Raw genomic sequence first — 9,029 nt, forward strand, 5'->3', positions numbered from 1 at the left:
CCCCTGGCTGGGCTGGGGAATCTAGAGTGGGTGTCTGGGGGTGGAGAGAGTGGAGAGGAGGCCTGGGGGGAGATGAAAGTGAAGACTGTCAGTGGGGCGCTTCACTGTGTCAGCACCCTGAACTGACAAACATGCAGAGAGCCTCCATGTAATCAGTGCCTTGGGAGATTCTCTCTCTCTCTCTCCCTCTCTCTCTCTCTCTCTCTCCCTCTCTCTCTCTTTCTCTCTCTCTCTCGCTCTTTCTCTCTCACTCTCTCTCTCTCGCTCTCTCTCTCTTTCTCTCTCGCTCTCTCTCTCTCGCTCTCTCTCTCTTTCTCTCTCGCTCTTTTTCTCTCGCTCTCTCTCTCTCTCTTCCTCTCTCTCCCTCTCTCTCTCTTTCTCTCTCTCTCTCTCGCTCTCTCTCTCTTTCTCTCTCACTCTCGCTCTCTCGCTCTCTCTCTCTTTCTTTCTCTCTCGCTCTCTCTCTCTCGCTCTCTCTCTCTTTCTCTCTCGCTCTCTTTCTCTCGCTCTCTCTCTCTCTCTTCCTCTCTCTCTCACTCACTCTCTATATAATTCTCTCTCTTTCTCTCGCTCTCTCGCTCTTGCTCTCTCTCTTTCTCTCTCTTTCTCTCTCTCTCAATTTCAATTTTCAACTTAAGGGGCTTTATTGGCATGGGAAGCATATGTTAACATTGCGAAAGCAAGTGAAATAGATAATAAACAAAAGTGAAATGAACAATAAAAAATGTACAGTAAACATTACAGTAAACTTACACAGTTCCAAAAGAATAGACATTGCAAATGTCATGTTATGTGCAAATAGTTGAAGAACAAAAGGCAAAATAAATACACATAAATATGGGTTGTATTTACAATGGTGTTTGTTCTTCACTGGTTGCCCTGTTCTTGTGACAACAGGTCACACATCTTGCTGCTGTGATGGCACACTGTGGTATTTCACCCAATAGATATGGGAGTTTATCAACATTGGGTTTGTTTTCAAATTCTTTGTGGATCTGTGTAATCTGAGGGAAATATGTCTCTCTAATATGGTCATACATGTAGCAGGAGGTTAGGAAGTGCACCTCAGTTTCCACCTCATTTTGTGGGCAGTGTGCACATAGCCTGCCTTCTCTTGAGAGCCAGGTCTGCCTATGGCGGCCTTTCTCAATAGCAAGGCTATGCTCACTGAGTCTGTGCATAGTCAATGCTTGTCTCTCTCTCTCTTTCTTTTCTCCTCCTCCTCCTTTACTCACCAAAGAGATGCCTCTGTTGTGGTTTCCATGAAGTCACAATGATTGGGCCCATTTAAAAACACCTCCTTTCCCTCTGTCAGAGGACGCAACTACAGATGTAGGATCCTAATTTAGACTTGTTTACTACAGCAGGAAAATAATCCTGCAGCAACAGGACATGTGGATTATTATGTGGATTATAATTAATGGACATTTTATGTTAGAGGTTGGTAAAAAAAAGTCTGACATTTTAAGCCTTTTTAAACCTCTAAAACACTCCAAGTTTGCATTTCCTGCTGCGCAAGAAAATTCTCAGCAACAAAGAAAGTGATGAAATGAAGATCCTTCTGTAGCTCCAACTTTACCACTTACCCTAGAGAAACACTAAGGCAGTTTTTTTTTAAATTGAGTCACGTGGATATTGTTTTATTCATAGTCTTGCCCTATTCCTGTCTCGGATCCATCGTTCCAAAAATGGAGGCATGTCGTTTTTCCTTGATTGCGGCAAGAGGAGGGTGGAGGAGGGAGGCTCCGTGTCGGGAACGCTGTTGCTCCGATCTAGAAATAGCGCCAGTGGTAATATATAAACACAATGATGGGCATCCCACCAGCAGGATGGAGAGAGCATGACCTTTCACCCAGACTCAGGATTTAGTAGCCCTGCAGAGCCAGAAAAGTAGCCGGTCTTAAAACAAGATGGCGGAGGAGGAGCAAGGAAGTGGTTTACATGTGTGTGTGTGTCTCTGTCTGTCTGTCTGTCTGTCTGTCTGTCTGTCTGTCTGTCTGTCTGTCTGTCTGTCTGTCTGTCTGTCTGTCTGTCTGTCTGTCTGTCTGTCTGTCTGTCTGTCTGTCTGTCTGTCTGTCTGTCTGTCTGTCTGTCTGTCTGTCTGTCTGTCTGTCTGTCTGTCTGTCTGTGTGTGCATAAGTGCGTGCGTGTGTGTGTGTGTGTGTGTGTGAAACTAACTACTATGCATTTTGAAGAGACAGACATTCTTCAGGGCTTGACTTTGCTGGAGTCTTGTGGTTTCCTTCCTGTGTTTGACCCACCCTGCCTGGTCTGTACTCCCTGTCTGTGTCTGTCTATCTGTCTGTCTGTCTGTCTCTCCCTCTGTTTATTTTTACTCTCCCTCCTTCCCTTTTTGGAATATGGAGGTTTATTTGACTTGCAACTGTGGCATTTTACCCTCTGATTCACCGAATTGCAACGTCCACAGAACTGACCCTGGGGAAACCCCATATTTAGTCAAAATGCAACCTAATGTGTTGAGAAGGCCTGTCTGGCTGTGTGTTTGAATCAGGCCGTCTGGCAACTGTTGCTCACTGTTCATCTAAAACAATAGGGCTCGCTGTGTTTGAAAATGACTCAAGACACTGTCATATCACCTTTACATCCTAGACGTTAACTAGAGTTAGTGCCTTTAGGAGGAAAAGGAGGTACTTAATGGAACAAGGATATTGGTTCTGTTGAACTATCTAGCATTTGTTGTATGTGGGGTCTGTAGTGATGCATATGTTTGATACAAAAACACTAGTCAACTAAATGTAAACTTAGTAGGTCTGATCTCATCAGTCAGATGGTCAAAATAACTCAAATTCAAATTAGAAAGAAATCTTATCTGGAGGGATATCAAATTCAAATCCATTATCCAGGTAAACAACTATCCAAAACACATGCCATTTCAGCCCGGATTCATTCTTCAGAGAAACGCTTTTCATCTCAGAAAACTTGTGACACCAAACCAAATCAAAGACTCTTCTCAGCTCGAAACAATCCCCCACCCCTTTCTGCCGTAGGGACGAATTTCCCTGCCAATTTTCACAGAAAATGCAACTAAGTCACGGGGCTAATAGGTTAACTTTCACAAAGAAGGACTCTCTTTCCTGACTTGCAACCCATGCTACTCTTCCTCTGTCCTCGCCCTGAGGCGCAACATTGTCTTAGAGGACATCTCCCACCTATTAGGAGGTCCTTTCAGAGACTTAATGAAGGAGCCCGAGGTCTCGTCTACAAGGCTGTTGACGAGACATCCACACACATCCGCCCGTACAGTAAAGAGGAGTTGCAGTGTTTCAGCAAGGTCCGCATTCCTGTCCAAGCACTTCCCTCTCCCCACCCTCCTCCTCCTCGTCCCTCCCCTCCGACACTCTTTCACCCAGGCATCCTGTTAAGAGTCTCTGTACTGTATATTACTCTGTTTAACGCTTTTGCACATCCACCTCAGTGTTAAGATGACAGAGACCAGGGCAACTCCCAACTCCCTTTCTCTGGTGTAGGAGGAAAATAGTTTGGTGTTACTATGTGAACCAGCACATTCTCAGTCAGTTCTAGGTTAGTATGGGTTTTCTTCCTCGTACGCGGAGCTGTAATGTCTGCTTCTTGAGTATGCCTGTGTCATTTTCTAGTGTGAGACACAAGATGCTTCTGGAAGTGATTGTGCCTGGCTGTCATGTACTGTAGCATTCATCTGCCTTGACATTTACATCAGATCTATCTGCCAGGTAGGTTGGAGAAATGGCTGCTCATTAGACAGTTAAACTCAGTTGTGTCTCCAGCTTTGGATAGGCTTTGTTGACTTGTAAAACGATAGACATCACCGGAATTTCTTGTGTCTATTCTACAGTCCAACCCACCGACAGACACACAGACACATTTTGGTTCCCTTGGGGTTGAGGGCAGGTCCCGTGGGTGTCTTTCTCCATAGTGGGAGCACTGGTGTCACTCCGGACAGGAAACCACCACACACAAAAGGGACATTTACAACAGGAAGTGAGCTCCACTGAGCTCCACTCACTCACACAGTTACAAAAATACAAGCCTCCCGAGTCCCCTCTACTCATGATAGTGAAGGCCCCAGTCCCCTCTACTCATGATAGTAAAGGCCCCAGTCAGCTCTACTCATGATAGTAAAGGCCTCATTCCCCTCTACTCATGATAGTAAAGGCCCCAGTCCCCTCTACTCATGATAGTAAAGGCCTCATTCCCCTCTACTCATGATAGTAAAGGCCTCATTCCCCTCTACTCATGATAGTAAAGGCCTCATTCCCCTCTACTCATGATAGTAAAGGCCCCAGTCCCCTCTACTCATGATAGTAAAGGCCCCAGTCAGCTCTACTCATGATAGTAAAGGCCTCATTCCCCTCTACTCATGATAGTAAAGGCCTCATTCCCCTCTACTCATGATAGTAAAGGCCTCATTCCCCTCTACTCATGATAGTAAAGGCCTCATTCCCCTCTACTCATGATAGTAAAGGCCTCATTCCCCTCTACTCATGATAGTAAAGGCCTCATTCCCCTCTACTCATGATAGTAAAGGCCCCATTCCCCAGGCCCCTCTACTCGTGATAGTGAAGGCCCTCTGAGATGGATCTCCTCTCCAGGACCCATAGGGCTGTTGTAGTGTACAACGTAGGGATTATGGTGCCATTGGGGAAGCAGACCTGAAGACTTACTTGACTTAAGCCATTGGCTCCTTTCAGGAGGACATTGATGAATGGCCATTTCTCAAGACTGAGCTCTGAGAAATAAGATCAAAGCCAAGGTCAACCACTGAGGCATTTACCTTCTTCACTGAAGACTGGGTTCTGAGGAATCAGGTGAACCACGAGACGTTTACCTACTTGACTGAGGATTCTTCGGATGTCTTGTCAGTATCAGATTAGTTATAGGAGCAGTCGTAAAATAAGTGAACTCTATGTGTGCGTGTGTGTGTGTGTGTAAGTCTCATGTAACTGAAAAGTGAGGGGGGACCATGAAAATGGGTCAGACGGCGGGAGCAGGAGAGTACTGTATGTCTTTGATATTAGAGCAGATAGCACATCTCTCACACATGCCTGAAGACACACACACCTTCCCTCCAGTCTGACATCCAGGTCACCGTCTGTGTCTCCTCCCCTTATCAGAACCACAAGAGAGAGAGAGAGAGAGAGAGAGAGAGAGAGAGAGAGAGAGAGAGAGAGAGAGAGAGAGAGAGAGAGAGAGAGAGAGAGAGAGAGAGAGAGAGAGAGAGAGAGAGAGAGAGAGAGAGAGAGAGAGAGAGAGAGAGAGAGAGAGAGAGAGAGAGAGAGAGAGAGAGAGAGAGAGAGAGAGAGAGAGAGAGAGAGAGAGAGAGAGAGAGAGAGAGAGAGAGAGAGAGAGAGAGAGAGAGAGAGAGAGAGAGAGAGAATAAGATAGCCACTAAGCCAGACGTTGTCACTTAGACCTGCATTACAGAGACAGATATACATACACAAGCACAGACGCACAAACACGCACACACAAAGATAGGATGTTCTCTCGCCAACACAGATGCCCTTTTATGTTAGTGATACAAGGGCATGTCAACACCAGAATGTCTACAGACTGTTTTCATTCATATGATCATATGATCTGGGACACAAGTTCCCCATCGTAAAACTGTAGCCTAATTATATTCAGAATCCAATGTCACACACACACGCAAGGCTCATGTATCATTTAATACACACACGCAAGGCTCATGTATAATTTAATAGTCACAGAAAATAAGAGACTTCACAATAACAAGTTGTTTTTCAACATAGCTATAAAATGGGAGACAATTTCAAAAATAGTCTAGAAAAAAATTATGTGTACATGACATTTTAACATTCTGACAAGTATTTGTTTTCCTTTTGCAATGGACGGAGCAACTAGGTTCGTAAAATATGATCCTTTTACAGGATGTTGATGTTTCTACATCAGTGCCCATATTCATAAAGCATGTCAGACTAGGAGCGCTGATCTAGGATCAGTTCCCCTCTGTCCAGATAATCTTATTCATTATTATCTAATACTGACCCTAGACCAGCACTCTTACTCTGAGACGCTTTATGAATGCCCACCAGGCCCAGATCCACATTTATGGTACCTTCAAGGCAAGTTGATTTAGGGCTTGAATAGGCTATGTTGACTGACTAAGGGACATTGGAAAACAATAGGATGCCAGCCAGTTACTTATCAGCCCAAACTTACCTCGGAGGCCATAAAAGTAAATTAGCAGAGACGGGGCTAAATGCTATCAGCAGGGCTGTGATAACCTACTGTAGCATCCATAACTTAGCATGATTGCCTTGAGTCTCAAGGGTGCAGGGGTCTGGAATGTCCCGAGGTAATCCCACATTGACACTGTCCTCTATCTTCTTCACACAGCAGACATCCACCAAACACACAGCTTTTACAAGGGGCTTCACCAGAAAAACACAGACAGAGTAAGGAGAGAGGACTGGAGACATGGGGACAGAGTAAGGAGAGAGGACTGGAGACAAGGGGACAGAGTAAGGGGAGAGGACTGGAGACAAGGGGACAGAGTAAGGGGAGAGGACTGGAGACATGGGGACAGAGTAAGGAGAGAGGACTGGAGACATGGGGACAGAGTAAGGAGAGAGGACTGGAGACATGGGGACAGAGTAAGGAGAGAGGACTGGAGACAAGGGGACAGAGTAAGGAGAGAGGACTGGAGACATGGGGACAGAGTAAGGAGAGAGGACTGGAGACATGGGGACAGAGTAAGGAGAGAGGACTGGAGACAAGGGGACAGAGTAAGGAGAGAGGACTTGAGACATGAGGACAGAGTAAGGGGGAGGACTGGAGACATGGGGACAGAGTAAGGGGAGAGGACTGGAGACAAGGGGACAGAGTAAGGAGAGAGGACTGGAGACATGAGGACAGAGTAAGGGGGAGGACTGGAGACATGGGGACAGAGTAAGTGGAGAGGACTGGAGACATGGGAACAGAGTAATGGGAGAGGACTGGAGACATGGGGACAGAGTAAGGGGAGAGGACTGGAGACATGGGAACAGAGTAAGGGGAGAGTACTGGAGACATGGGGACAGAGTAAGGGGAGAGGACTGGAGACATGGGGACAGAGTAAGGAGAGAGGACTGGAGACATGGGGACAGAGTAAGGAGAGAGGACTGGAGACATGGGGACAGAGTAAGGAGAGAGGACTGGAGACATGGGGACAGAGTAAGGGGAGAGGACTGGAGACATGGGGACAGAGTAAGAAGAGAGGACTGGAGACATGCAGACAGAGTAAGGAGAGAGGACTGGAGACATGGGGACAGAGTAAGGGGAGAGGACTGGAGACATGCGGACAGAGTAAGGAGAGAGGACTGGAGATATGGGGACAGAGTAAGGAGAGACATCTGGAGACATGGGAACAGAGTAGATTGTCAACCCACAATCATAGTTTCTTCTTGGACATCTCCACTATTACTTCTTGCTTCACCTCCTAATGTCGGCTCAAGCTCTCCTGCTGCTCCTCCACTCCTTCTCCGGGTCCTGATTATTCATCCTTTTTCTCTGGATCCTGTACTTCTTTCATGCATCTCCTGCTGCACCTCCCATGAGATGCTTGGTCTCTGCTTGAGACCAAGGCCAGATGAAGTCACCCTGCAAACTGCCTGGCAACAGATCATGTTGTGTTCTACAGTATATCTATCACTGGTGATCTCTCTCTGTTTCTACTCACAGAAGAGTAAGAAGTCAGAGAGAGAGAGAGAGAAAGAGAAAGAGAGACAGAGACAGAGACAGAGACAGAGACAGAGACAGAGACAGAGACAGAGGCAGAGGCAGAGGCAGAGAGAAAGCGTGTGTCAGAAAGAGAGAGTAAGTGCTCTCCGATAAAAGCACAGGCTGAATATTTGAGTGGGTCAAACAGAGTAAGTCATGACAAGCATAGGCATATCCTTGCTCTCTATCTCTATCTATCTCTATCTCTCTCTTTCTCTCTCTATCTCTCTCTCTCTCAATTGAATTGAATTGAGAGAGGGAGAGATAGATAGATAGAGAGCAAGGATATGCCTATGCTTGTCATGACTTACTCTGTTTGACCCACTCAAATATTCAGCCTGGGCTTTTATCGGAGAGCACTTACTCTCTCTTTCTGACACACACACACACACACACACACACACACACACACACACACACACACACACACACACACACACACACACACACACACACACACACACACACACACACACACACACACACACTGGTGCACTTGCAGGCTGCATTGAATATGAGAATGATGCAGCAGTTGCTCACCGTGTCCCTGGACCAGTGCACTGATGCTTGGTACAGCACCGAGGAGGCTGCAGGACAGAACAGAACACAACAGAACATAGAAACCAGAACACTAGAACCACTAGAACCAGACAATGTTCTAAGAGCCTCTAGAACTCCAGGAAGCTAGAACCAGTCAGGACACAGGGGACACAAAGGCAGAACGGAACCAGACAGAATCGGGTCATGGGAGACCAAACCCAGGACTGGACAAGAGGCTAACTAATCCAACCCAGATCAGACTATTAGAGTGTAGCCCAGGACAGAACAGCAAGACAGAACCAATCTGAGTCAAAAGGGACCACTGGGACCTGCTCCATCTTTATGACAGGACTATACAGGGATATAGTACCTATCCCGGTCCAGCCTAGTCTAATCTGACCCAGGTCTGGGTGGATCTAGTACCAGTATGGCTCTGCATCGCTCTCTGAGGCTACTGCTGCTGCAGAAGTCGTTCACTGACCACATCAGGTATTCTACCTTTAGAGCTCTGGACTTACTCAGCAAGACAGCACGGGACAGGAGAATGGCAGGTGAGTGTGTGTGTGCGCGTTCGTGTGTGTGTATGTGTGTGTGCTGTTTTAGCCTTCCTGGCGTATGAGAGAGAAAAACTGCTGTGTCATCCCAGATTTGTGTCTGAGAGAGAGAGGGAGAGAGAGAGAGAGAGAGAGAGAGAGAGAGAGAGAGAGAGAGAGAGAGAGAGAGAGAGAGAGAGAGAGAGAGAGAGAGAGAGAAATTGTGAGGCAGTT

This window comes from Salvelinus namaycush, unplaced genomic scaffold (assembly GCF_016432855.1).
Source record: "Salvelinus namaycush isolate Seneca unplaced genomic scaffold, SaNama_1.0 Scaffold1099, whole genome shotgun sequence".
Lineage (NCBI taxonomy): Eukaryota > Metazoa > Chordata > Actinopteri > Salmoniformes > Salmonidae > Salvelinus > Salvelinus namaycush.